Source organism: Coturnix japonica, chromosome 2 (assembly GCF_054131305.1).
Source record: "Coturnix japonica strain WE chromosome 2, WE-NBRP24, whole genome shotgun sequence".
NCBI lineage: Eukaryota > Metazoa > Chordata > Aves > Galliformes > Phasianidae > Coturnix > Coturnix japonica.
The window spans coordinates 74984281-74997862 of NC_140664.1; the positions used below are offsets into that span (position 1 = coordinate 74984281).

At 41.3% G+C, this 13582-nt stretch overlaps 1 protein-coding gene and 3 non-coding genes across 18 annotated transcripts in view; 2 read left to right on the forward strand and 2 right to left on the reverse strand.

Annotated features, from left to right (window-relative positions):
* Positions 1 to 13582, reverse strand: part of FARS2 (phenylalanyl-tRNA synthetase 2, mitochondrial) — a 217093-nt gene that overhangs the window by 102073 nt on the left and 101438 nt on the right. The gene's annotated exons all lie outside the window — the stretch shown is intronic.
* Positions 3413 to 3484, reverse strand: TRNAP-AGG (transfer RNA proline (anticodon AGG)). Its single transcript has one exon. It is a non-coding gene; the product is annotated as a tRNA-Pro (tRNA).
* TRNAP-AGG (transfer RNA proline (anticodon AGG)) lies at positions 10351 to 10422 on the forward strand. The gene has a single exon. It is a non-coding gene; the product is annotated as a tRNA-Pro (tRNA).
* TRNAP-AGG (transfer RNA proline (anticodon AGG)) lies at positions 10944 to 11015 on the forward strand. The gene has a single exon. It is a non-coding gene; the product is annotated as a tRNA-Pro (tRNA).

The window sequence follows — 13582 nt, forward strand, 5'->3', positions numbered from 1 at the left end:
AAGAGAATACCAAGTCCCAAATCTCACCGATGGAGCTGTGGAAGGCAGGAAGCTCTGACCACGTTGTCTCCTCGCAGGGAGCCGGTCCAGCAACCCGTCCCCTTCCTCACTTCCCTTCCGGTGCCCCTCCCCACATGCTCATTAAGGCAGTTCACAGAAAAAAAAACTTGTCCCCTTTACTCCCGTTATGAAGCATGGTGTTCTGATGTGGAATACCAACACCAACCAAATTGCAAAACCATAACAGAAGCCAAATCCTGTCAAGCATACAACACTTCACATCATAATCCTGAAATAAATTATCATGCTTTCATATTAAATATATTCCAATGGAAAAAAATTATACATATCCAGATCCTCACATTTATCCAGCAAAAACTGCCCCGACTTCAACTCCACAATTCCATTAACATTCTGTTTGGAAACCTCTCACATTACTCATAGCATCTTGATATCCACACTGAAAAAATGAGTGAGAAAGTATGTGTCCCAATATATACTAAAAAGCAAACCGGAGATCCTTGGAAGATGTTTTGCCAAAAAGGACAAACCAACAAAACACTTTTCTGGCTAAAGTCCCTTGACATTTTTAATATCTTGTTATCTCAGTCTGTAAGGAAAAAGATAAAAAGCTTGTAAAAGTACCAAATACTAATTAGCAAAGCCTTATCCATACATTTGTTTGCTAACTGGAAACTGGACATTTTTATACTGTGCAGCGAGTAGACAGATCTAAGTTAAATATGAGAAATAGTAGCAGTCATCAAATGAACAGACAGGTACGTAAAACTATCTAGACCCAAGGGGATTACACACTGCAACTCCTTCATTACTAATATAGGATAGGAAAATTGATAATACCAAGCAGAAAACTCCCTTACAAGGAGATCTCACCATCTGGCTTATCTGAAACCCACAGGGAGTTAAACAATAAAGGACAATAATTTTCCATCAGCGATGCAGCAGCACAGAGCGGAGGACAAGAACCAGACAAACCCCAGAGAGATCTGTGTTTTGAAGCATTTTTGTAGCTGGATTCTTTATATTTTCTTGCAAACATTAACCCTTACGGAAACACTGTTGGTGATGATTACACTCTACTGTAGAAATTATGAAACTTGAAGCATATCAGTAATTTCCTCACAGAAACCAAATCATTAGCTAATTGATTAATACAGCTCAGAGTCATTGATTTCTAGAACTGATGCCTGAGTCATGAAAACATACTTACGCACAAGTTAGTGCACTCTACTTTAACTTTGGGAAGCTTCTGAGCTTCCAAATGTAGTAAGTTCTGTATCACAATGCCACATTAAGATAATTTTTAAGTTACTAATTTAAATCTAACCAGTTACCTGCTTGTTCTGTTTATGAGGAATCTGCCACAAACTGAAAAAGTAGGAATCCATGACGCGTACTTTAATTTCTCAAACACATTTTATCAAAAAACACAGGCTATAAAACTCCCTTACTCTGTTCCCCATTAGTCATTCAGGAACAAGTTACACTTGTCAGACAACAAAGACACTCAATTACAAGCATGCTGTATATTATATGTATGCGATAATAAGCAACATCATATTTCCCCTTGTCAGCTAACTGCTAAGTGTTTGCAGCTAGAAATAATGCTAGAACCAAATACATACAGTATTTGTCTATCCCATTTATATACTGTAGTTTTTTCCCCACACATATTTACCTGCTAAAAATATTAGTGGTAAGGGGGAAAAAGTGTGAAATGGACCACTGCTCTGCTCTAACACAGAACTTGCTAAATTTCATTATCTCTCTTTCATTTTTATATTCCAAAAATACACATATCTCTAAAAACGCAAAATACCATTAAATCACAATAGTTGCATGGGCATGACGTGGCATTAAAATAGTATAAACTCGACAGAATCACCACACTTCCATTTCCCTTGTCAGTTCCTAGGATGTATTGTGCACGAGTGGCACATAATTACAAGATGTTTTTAGCTTCTAAGCACCATTATCATCATGGTTGCCTGCTTTCCTGAACAATTTAAGACGTTACCAACCATTAAAATACAAGCAGATTAATCAAGGTGTCCTCAGAAAATTACCATGAGAAGTTTGGAGATACATTTAGCATAAGCTTTCATTCTACTAAATGAATGTAATTCCCTTAAGCGAGGTAGAACAGTATCACCATATAGTAGAGCAGATCCTCCAGTAAATGTAAATCCTTTCCTCTTTTTGTGCCACAGTAGAAACAGAAGTTCTTCTAACAAACTCCAAAAAAGAATAACCATCAACAGCAGAATTCAGTATGTACTCACTGTGAGTCCTCCAAAATGGCTTGACAGCAGTCCTGAAGAGAAGAATTTCGGTGTGCTGGTTGATAAAGATTCAATATGAGCTGTCAGTGTGCACTTGCAGCCCAGAAACCCAAGCGTACCCTGGGTTGCAGTGGGATGAGCACGTCAAGGGAGGTGATTCTGCTTCTCTACTCTGCTGTCATGAGACCCCACCTGGAGTACTGTACTCAGTTCTGGGGCCCCCAACACAGAAGGACACTGAGATACTGGAGCAGGTCCAGAGGAGGGCCATGAAGATGATCAGATGGCTGAAGCACCTCCCCAACAAGGACAGGCTGAGAGACTGGGGACTCTTCAGACTGGAAAAGAGAAAGGTCCAAGGAGACCTTACAGCAGCCTTCCAGTACCTGAAAGGGCCACAAGGAAAGCTGGGGAGGGACTTCTTGTAAGGGCATGTAGCAACAGGACAAGGGGGAATGGTTTTATAATGGAAGATGGTAGATTTAAACTCGATATGAGGAAGAAATTCTTTACTGTGAGGGCTGAGGAGATGCAACTGTTGAGACATTCATAGAACGTCCTGTGTTCCCATTGGTGTCCATTGCCCCTTGTTCTATTGCTGCACAGCACTGAAAAGAGACTGCATCCATCAACATAACTCCTGCATATTTAGATATCTGTAAACAGCAGTGAGATTCCCCTCTTAGCCTTCTCTTCTCCACACTGAAGAGTCCTAGGTCTCTCCTCAGCCTATCCTCATAAAGGAGGTGCCCCAGTCCCCTTATTCTTGTGGCTCTCCAGTTGGACTTTCTTTGGAAATTCCCTCTTTTTCTTGAACTGGGAGACCCAGAACTGTAGACATGGCCTCATGAGGGCAGACACTACCTCCCCTGGTCACAATTTTTGGTGCACCACAGGAGACCTTTGGTCTGCTTGATGACAGGAGAAGCCTGTTGGCTAATGATCAGCCTGTTGTTCACCAGGGCACACAGGTCCTTCTCTACTGAGCTGCTTTCCAGCAGATCTGCCCCTAACCTGCACTGATGCATGCACCTATCCCTCACACAAGTGCACAACCCACCTCTTGTGCACTCGTTGAACCTCAGCACGTGCATTTCTCATCAAAACAAGGGCTCGTCCGGGATTTGAACCCGGGACCTCTCGCACCCTAAGCGAGAATCATACCCCTAGACCAACGAGCCAACTTACAACAACTCCATGGAATCATTCTGTCCAACTCCCGACTCACAAACCACACCACAAAACCCAAATTACATGTCTCACATCCATGGGCAGACGCTACTTCAACTCCAACAACCTTGGCACTCTGCTACACGGAAAAAAGCTCCTCTGACACCACACCCTGATACCTTACCTCAGCACTCAGCACTGCAGAAATTCATATGCTTAACCATCCCAGACCACTTGCAAGAAGATTCATATCACTCCTCTCAATGGCGCCTTCAGGGGACGCCTTTCATAACTTCTCACTAAAATGCGCCTTTCCGCACTTCACGTGTCATCAAGGAAAACAACATCGCACAAACCTGTGACAGCTGTCTCCGTACATCAAGATGGATGATTTAGCACAATTCTTCTGTTCTTTCAACCCTTTACAAATCATATGGAAATCAAAATCAGAAGCCTACAGAGATGACCAGAGGCCTGCAACACCTCCCCTGCAACAACAGTCTGACAGATGGGGCTCTTCAGCCTGGAGAAGGGAAGGCTCCAGAGGCACCACATAGCGACCTCCCAGTACCTGAAAGGAGCCAACAGGAAAGCTGGGGAAGGACTTTTTATGACGGCATATAGAGACAGGATGAAGGGAAATGGCTTTAAACTGGAAGACGGTAGACTTTGACTAGATATTAGGAAGAAATTCTTTTCTGTGAGGGTGGTGACACACTGGAACAGTTGCACACAGAGGTTACGAATGCCCCCTTCCTGGAAGTATTCCAGGTGAGGCTGGATGGGCTTCTGGGCAGCCTGGTCTAGAGGGAGGTATCTCTGTGTATAGCAAGGGGTTGAAACTATGTGATCTTGAACGTCCCTTCCAACCCAAACCTTTGTGTGATTCTATGAAAATCGCATGACTTAATCTTACTTACACAGACATACTGCACAATTAAAACTAGAAGAAAAACTAAGCAAAAGGATAAATGTTCATTTTGGGTTCATAATACATTCTCTCAATACCTATGTAAAGGTACCTAGAATCACATGATGATAGGCTTTTGGATTCATAAAAGAAGCCCTACTCTGAAACAGCCCTGCACTTTATGTACAGTCAATGGACTAGCACTAAAGTTTGCTCATGAGAGGCAGAACAAAAGTACCCTGAACACACAAGCAGAAGATGGAAAATAAAGGAGAGAATGAAAGAAAGGAGAACAGAAGGAGGTAGGAAAGAAAAAAAAACCACAACCAAACAACACTTGCACAGACTGGTTTCCTTAACATGCTCAGCTGGTGTGAATTAGTATAAAAGCTCTTCCAACGTTGGTGAAACTGTGCCAATTCAGACCAGATGAGATTGAAGCTGTTGTTAGGCAAATGGAAAAGGAAAAAAAAAAAATAGGCCCAGTTATTATTTATTCTAATTTCTATGCACGTGCACATAACAGATGTACCATTGGTTTCACCACTGTTATTCCTAGCTCAAGGTGTAAGTATTAGAATCAGAAGTTTTGTGTTTCCATGGTTTGCTCACATTTATTGAACGCACAACTGCTTGAGCTCTGTAACAAAATTTCAGATAAAATTCACCTTAATTCAGATTTCATTAAGAAAAAACACAACAGAGAGTTGGGCCAGGCAAGGCAAGTTGTATGTTTTATTAGAAGCCATGTGATTGGCTTCGGAAAAGAAGTGAAGAAAATTCAAGCATTGAAAACACAAAAAGAAACCAAAGAAAAGCAGACTCAGGCCAATTCCAATCTCTCATCAACAGGGGAATAAGGTTTTGATGATCAAGTGTGCTTTGTTGATCTGTCACCCCAATACCTGGAGCATACAGTCGTCATGCTATTGTGTGCAGCTGATACTCATCTAATGGAAGGGACCTCTAGAGATCATCGAGTCCAACCCCCCTGCCAAAGCAGGCTCCCTACACCACGTCACACAGGTAGGCATCCAGGCGGGTCTTGAATATCTCCAGAGAAGGAGACTCCACCACCTCCCTGGGCAGCCTGTTCCAGTGCTCCGTCACCCTCACCGTAAAGAAGTTCTTCCGCACATTCGTGCAGAACTTCCTATGCTGAAGTTTCTAAGACTGCAGAATGCTCCTACTTCTCTCAATAACCCAAAAGCCAGTGATTTTCAATTTTCTGCACCTACCATTAATCTCATTATAAATTTATCATTACTTTAGTTTTATTAGACCAGCTTAAACCAGCAAATCTGCCACCTGTTATCACAGAATCACAATGGAGACCTGATCCTCAACAATTTTGGACCTTAAAATTCACAGCCACACAAATATGCTATGTAAAAGAAGCTGAAAAAGACTGCCTGTATGCATCTTTTCTGTCCTCAAATCCACACAGTTCAAGAAAGAAAGGCAGATTAATTTGCACAAATACAATTCAAGCACTGCACAGATAACTATGTATGTATGTATGTATGTATGTATAAGAAGTACTGTTCTCTGCCCTTAAACTGCTCTGTTTCCAAAGGCCATGAACATAGCAAAAACAAAACTAAACAAAACAACCCCAAAAGCTACCAGAATACAATCTTATAGAAACACTTCCAGGAGATGACATACAAATACTTCCTATTCCTCCCAACTACCACTGAGAAGAGAAAGTTTTGTGTCTCACAAAAACTGTAAAACTGTTCTGCTTGCTCTGTGTGCCAAAATGAAACACAATATTAGGACATAATTTGAGGGGGAAATAAATAAACAAACAAACAAATAATTAAACAGATAAATGTATGTTGTGGGAACAGTGATAATGATACCAGGTTTGATACTGTTCAATTGAGCCAATAAAATACACTGCGATCATCAACATCACTGTGGAGCTCTTCTATATACTTGCCATGGTTGATGAGCACAATCAATAAAGATTTAGAAATATCCTAAGAGCTTAGAAGCTTACACTGGTCTTTTAAGGTCACATGAGCTTAGGTTTCTCAGGTGAAATAAAGGCACAAGGCTATCACTCAGGCTGTTAAATGGTGCCTGTCAAAAAAAGAGGCAGGCCTAATTATTTCAACTATAGTAGATAAATCCATGGTGCTCAGTGACCATCTTAGAAAGAACGTACAAACTTCAGAGGACTGAGTTACTATGACATGTCTTCAAGATCTATGCAAAAAAAAATCATTACTAACAAGCTTTTATTTCTTAAGCCTTCCACCTTAAAGCTTAACTGGGTGACAACAATGGTCTGTTAATTAATTGAGAGAAAAATGGTAGTAGGCTGGTACTTCCAAAGCCAATGGTACTTTGCACCCAAAGTCATCCTATTTCTAAAGCTGTGAGATTTGATTTCACTGTTCAGTGAAGTGCCATCTAACAGCTGCACACTGGAGATACAGACACAGCAAAAAATAGGCTGCACGTTGCAGCAGCTCTAGTTTCAACACCTCAGTGATGTCTACTTTAGGTCACCATCTCAGCCACAGTCTTGCAATTGAAAGCAGCAAGTAGCTGGCAATCACTGACACTGATGATACTCGAAGGAATTGGACCACAAGTGTTCAATCATCAAGCATAGCAGCAGAACTGATCACAGTGAAACACACAGACATCAAAGCGCTGAGATAGAATTCTCTTAAGAACCTCCTGCAACACACAGAATTGCAGAGGGAAATCTGGAGATCATTTGGTCCAGCCCCCTCCTCAGGCAGGGCCACCTAGAGCCATGTGCCCAGGGCTGGGTCTCACTGAGTTCTATCTCTTACAGACAGTGACATGAGTCAGTAATTTGATATTGCCACTGCTCTGGATTGCAACAAACACAATAGAAAAACCATCTGGAAATAATTAATGGTGATGCAGAAAACAAGAATGGAAAACACTGTTAGAGAAAGCCTCAAAACTTTTTCAAGGACGTTCATCTGTTTTGGATTCCAGATGGACAACACAAAGCATTCACACCCCTTCATGCATTTTGTCTGACGTGTTAAGATTTCCATCTTTCTGAAATGACCCTTTAAGCAATAAAAGGCCGATAACAGCTTTATTTAAGAACTCTCAAAAACATTCCAATAAGAAGGCAAAAGAAGAATTTTCATCTTTACGAAAAACCTCAATAGCCGCCATAAACAAAGTATTATTCTACATGACTCCCAGATGATCTTCTGTATCAGCAGAAAAGAATAATATTTAGTCTGTCCTTCCTTGCAACAAGGTAATGCTTCAAAAGATTAAACATCTGCTCTGGGTGGGGTACGTAAAAAAAGGAATTTAGAGCCACTCTGCAGGAAAAAAACACCCAAAGTGAATGGATTTAGGAAAGACCATGATGATAAATGTATGTTGATTATTTGCTTAATACATTTGGAGTATATTTTCTCATTTATTTAATGGGGTTTTTTTTCTTTCCACAAGGAAAGATCTTCCACTGGGACTCATAAAGGCAGTAATATTTTGGTAAGTTACTATTACACTAAGAATAGTAGAGATTGTCTCACATTTTCTTGTTCACAGCTTTATAATTAACAAAGTAGAAATGTAGGCTGTTATGTTTGAAGGAAGTTTCCCCAGAGAGATCAAATAATCCAAAGCAGCAACAGCTTTCTACAGTTCTGAATATAATTAGAAGAGCCAATTTCTTTTTATGGTGTAAACAGTCAGAGTTAAGTAGATGTGCCTTGGTGGTTGTCGCTTCATTCCTAAGGGCACCTGCAAGAAAGTCAAGATACTCTCTGCCACATCTGTAAAGTATTAATGTTAATTCATGTCATATTAACAAACGCATTTTCATAGGTAGGAGCACTTTGTCACCAACATTTCAATGCTGAATCTGGAGTCAGTACTGCAAACTGAAGGGCAGATCACCAGCACAAGGGTTGAACAAACCTCTCCACAGAAACATAGTTCTCCTAAACTCTGGCTCCGTTGTTAAGAAAACATCTCTCTGCTATGCTTAATGGAGCTGAGTATTGCAAGTGTGATCACAACTACAAAGCAATGTACATTTGTATATTTACATACAGATAGAGATGTGTATATCTCACAAAGATGCTCCATGCTTCTGAATTAGTATTTTCAGGGTTACTAAGAAAAAGCTCTTTTTAAGCCCAGATGGCTATAAGTGAGAGCTAAGCGTGCAGATGGAACACAGGATTTTCACTTGAGAGTAGAGCTTAGCAGAGATATCACAGAAGACAACAGTGCAGGACAAGTACAGCACAACACTGGAAGAGCAGCCTGCAGTATAGTGCCAAGACAGGAACAACAAGCAGCTTCCCTCTCCTCCTGGTGGCCTAACAGAATGTCACACTGGACGGTGCCACAGGCTTTCAGGGTGTAAAACGTGGCTACTACAAAGCAAGAGTAGTGCCAGCATTTCTCCCTCAGTGCTCAGGGAGGCATGCTCCTACAACACAGAGCACCAACATCAAAGCACCCAACATCTGCTATGGCTGTGGATCCCACAGAAGTTCTCAGTCTGTGGCTCCTCAACAAGATCATATTTTCTATCCTAGACAAATACAGCTAAAAAGCTCTCTTTTTCCATCACTGCATTTATCTCTCACAGAGAAAACATATCCCTACAGACATCATTTCAGTGCTCCGGACACCTTTCCGCCTCATCACCACCTGTCTGCCTGCTGACTCCTGCACCTTCTCCCTTAGGATCCACCTCAGATGAAAACAATCTGACTAAAAAGAGGTGCTGGCTGGCAGCAGCATGCATTGGAACCACGAGAGCTATACATCAGCACTTGTAATCAGATACAACACCGAAATTAGGGATGGATTGTCAACTTCTTTTTTTTTTTTGATGATGTAGCATGGCGGCTACCAAGGCCGCTACAATTTTCAAATACACAAATCTTTCTCGATCACTCCATTATATATTATTCCCACAAACGTGCGTATAGATTAGAAGTATGCTTTTCAAAAAGAATTACAAGAGATTTCAAAAAATATAAACACCTCTTGTTCAAATTGCTTTTAAAGGAAGTTTTAGTATCTGGCTCCTCTAAAAGAAGAATCCAATCTTTATGGGGCCAGCACCAGGAATCAAAAAGTATGGCCCTCTGAACTTTCAATAATCAATATTATCAAAGAGAAGCAAGAGCTAGATGGTTCTAGTGATGCGCATCCAATAATGTCCAATGCAGTTGGCTGCCAGTACCTCACTGCAACAGTTAGTTGTTCATTAACTCTTTTTTCCCTTTACCACCCAAGATTATCACTGCACAAATGACATAATACGTACGTTATTCCATTCTTTTTTTCTGTTGGAAATGAAAGAAGCATGTATGAATGTCTATTACTCCTTATGTGATCTTTGTCTGAAAAGGGGCTGTAAAAACAAAATATGTGCAAATAGAACAAAGATCTCAATAAGCTAAACTTGCAGGAGTAAAATACACACTGGCAAAACCCCAGATCTTCGCTAGATTCTGAATATTTGCTGTCTCAGATCACAGCAGGCTTGATAATAAAGACATTCGTAGAATCACAGAAAGGTTTGAGTTGGAAGGAACCTTCAAGATCACGTAGTTCCAACCCCCAGCTGTACACAGGAACACCTCTCTCTGCACCAGGTTGCTCCATCCAGCCTGGCCTGGAATGCTTCCAGGAAGGGGGCATTCATAACCTCTGTGGACAACCTGTTCCAGTGTGTCACCACCCGAGCAGAAAAGAATTTCTTCCTAATATCTAGTCAAAGTCTACCATCTTCCAGCTTAAAGCCACTTCTGTTCATCCTGTCTTTACATGCCGTCATAAAAAGTCCCTCCCCAGCTTTCCTGTTGGCCAAGGCGTTGGAGTTGAAGAAACGTCTGTGCACAGTTATGAGACATGTAGTTTGGGTTTTGTGGTGTGGTTTGTGAGTCGGGAGTTGGACAGAATGATTCCATAGTGGTGTTGTTGTAAGTTGGCTCGTTGGTCTAGGGGTATGATTCTCGCTTAGGGTGCGAGAGGTCCCGGGTTCAAATCCCGGACGAGCCCTTGTTTTGATGAGAAAGTGGAGTCCCTTCTACTCAGGGAGGTGTTACAGGCCTCTGGTCATCTCTGTGGGCATGTGTCCATGCTGATCTTGATTTCCATATGATTTGTAATGGGCTGAGAAAACAGAAGAATTGTGCTAAATCATCCATCTTTATGTATGGAGACAGCTGTCACAGGTTTGTGCAATGTTGTTTTCCTTGATGACACGTGAAGTGCGGAAAGATGCATTTTAGTGAGAAGAAATTAAACGTGGCCCCTGAAGGCGTCATTGAGAGGAGTGATATGAATCTTCTTGCAAGTGGTCTGGGATGGTTAAGCGTATGAATTTCTGCAGTGCTGAGTGCTGAGGTAAGGTATCAGGGTGTGGTGTCAGAGGAGCATTTTTCCGTGTAGCAGAGTGCCAAGGTTGTTGGAGTTGAAGTAGCATCTGCCCATGGATGTGAGACATGTAATTTGGGTTTTGTGGTGTGGTTTGTGAGTCGGGAGTTGGACAGAATGATTCCATGGAGTTGTTACAAGTTGGCTCGTTGGTCTAGGGGTATGATTCTCGCTTAGGGTGCGAGAGGTCCCGGGTTCAAATCCCGGACGAGCCCTTGTTTTGATGAGAAATGCACGTGCTGAGGTTCAACGAGTGCGCAAGAGGTGGGTTGTGCACTTGTGTGAGGGATAGGAGCATGCATCAGGGCAGGTTAGGGGCAGATCTGCTGGAAAGCAGCTCAGTAGAGAAGGACCTGTGTGCCCTGGTGAACAACAGGCTGATCATTAGCCAACAGGCTTCTCCTGTCATCAAGCAGACCAAAGGTCTCCTGTGGTGCACCTAAAACTGTGACCAGGGGAGGTAGTGTCTGCCCTCATGAGGCCATGTCTACAGTTCTGGGTCTCCCAGTTCAAGAAAAAGAGGGAATTTCCAAAGAAAGTCCAGCTGGAGAACCACAAGAATAAGGGGACTGGGGCACCTCCTTTATGAGGATAGGCTGAGGAGAGACCTAGGACTCTTCAGTGTGGAGAAGAGAAGGCTAAGAGGGGAATCTCACTGCTGTTTACAGATATCTAAATATGCAGGAGTTATGTTGATGGATGCAGTCTCTTTTCAGTGCTGTGCAGCAATAGAACAAGGGGCAATGGACACCAATGGGAACACAGGACGTTCACTCCGGACATATGGAAGAATTTATTCCCTGAGAGAGTGACAGAGCACTGGAACAGGGTGCCCAGAGAGATTCTGGAGCGTCCTTCTAGGGAGATATTCAAGACTTCTATATGCACCCTACCCTAGAGAACCTGCTTTAGCAGTGGGTTGGACTTGATGATCTCTTGAGGTCCCTTTCAATCTCTATAATTCTGTGATTCTGTAAAACAAGGTTGTCAGTTTCTGCCTCTGATCTCACTGTTTAGACCAGATGTCGTGGGAAAGGAGAACAAAGGGCTACACATTGATGAGCATCAGCTCACACACTCTCCTGCTACACAGTACCTTTGTTGTCCCAGAGAGCCTCTGGCCGAAAGGGAAAGTGCAACTATTAGGCAAGACAGGACTGTGCTGGCAAATAGTCTTTTGTGGATCCCAAGAATCACACATTTTAAGGTTTCTTTTTCCCCAGCCTATAAGAGATACACTGAAGTTTCAGACACTGCCTTGTTCTGATAAAGAATATACTTCTGGAGGAAAAAAGCAACTAAGGTAAGTAATCATCACGTTTTCCCTTTTAATATTTAATATGGAATATCCATGAGCAAAACTTCTGATTGTGGAACAATGTGCTTGCATCATCTCTGAATGTGTCACTGCATGCAATTAAGCTTCTGAAAGCGCATGAATAAGTAACACAGGAGGAGAATAGAATATTCAGCAAACACCTAAGGAGACCATCACATTAAATTCTGATTCATCTGGAAAGGAACTATGTTACACTGAAAAGTATAATTATGCATTTTGTCTTAATTAAATATGCTCTTAACAGTGAAACAGAAAGCATCTATGTTCTGTTCTTGGCAGTGAATGAGCACAGAGCTTAAAACTAGCATGTCCTCCCTGCCAAGTATAAAGTCCAGTACCTTTGGTTTTATTATTAACTCATTTATTAAAGTTTTCTGTTTTTGAAGCATTTTCCATGTAATAAATGCAACAACAAATGCAATAGGGGAAAAGTATAATGAACCAGTGGTCACTCATATGAGTGAGTCATCCAACAATGCGATTTTAGGTAAACAGTATGAACACAATTCTATACTTAATGAGAACATACACCACAAGCTTTCAATATAAACAATTGCTAAGAGGGTAAATGAAATCCTTCTGAAAGACTCAGGGTATTTTTCGTTTCTTCCTGGAACTACAACGCACCCCACTTATTACAAGCGTTTTAACAAATATTTGCTTGAAAAACTGACAAATGCCATTTCAGTAGGACTCAAAAAATGATTTTACTATTCCAGCATCATATAAAACAGCCACACAATGCTGTACACTGGTTGTGTCAAAGTTTTGGGTCATCTCTTTGTTCTGACTGGTTAGTATTAGTGGATTCTGTAGAAAAAGGTCATTCAGGTCAGATTTCAAAGATGACCAGCTCTTTAGATAATCTGAAACTTAAAGCAGTACCGAACAGAGACTGTGAAAGAGAGTAACATGAAAAATAAAATCCTTTGTTGAGAATTCAAAGCCTTTTTTTAGTAGGAAAAAATACAAGAGGATACATTCTTTAAATATACATTTAGCCTTGTGGCCTTAATCTACAGAACTATGTTTCTGCACAAAGAGTAGAGCCAATAGCTAGCTGTTATAGGCTGATTTTCCTTGTGCCGTTTTATTTTTGAACTTAAAAGGACATTAAAATGCCAAGTAACAAATAATATTGTCCCACTTCATGTAGTGATTCATTATTGGAAAGTAAGTACTAAATCTAGCCTGAACAAAAATTATGTAACAGGCAGTAAAAGTGAGGGGGAGGAAAAATAGTAAAGAATAAATACCAGATCTGCAAACTTTGGGCAATGGTTGAGAATTAGTACAGCAGATCCATCTATGATGTGTGAAGCAAACTGCCCAAAGAAAACCATCCAAAGCAGAATCAAGCGGAAAACTGTTTTGCAATTAAGCATAACCATAAACATACACAGCCCTCCACATGCATCTTGTCTGAGCTGAGCAGGGGAGAAG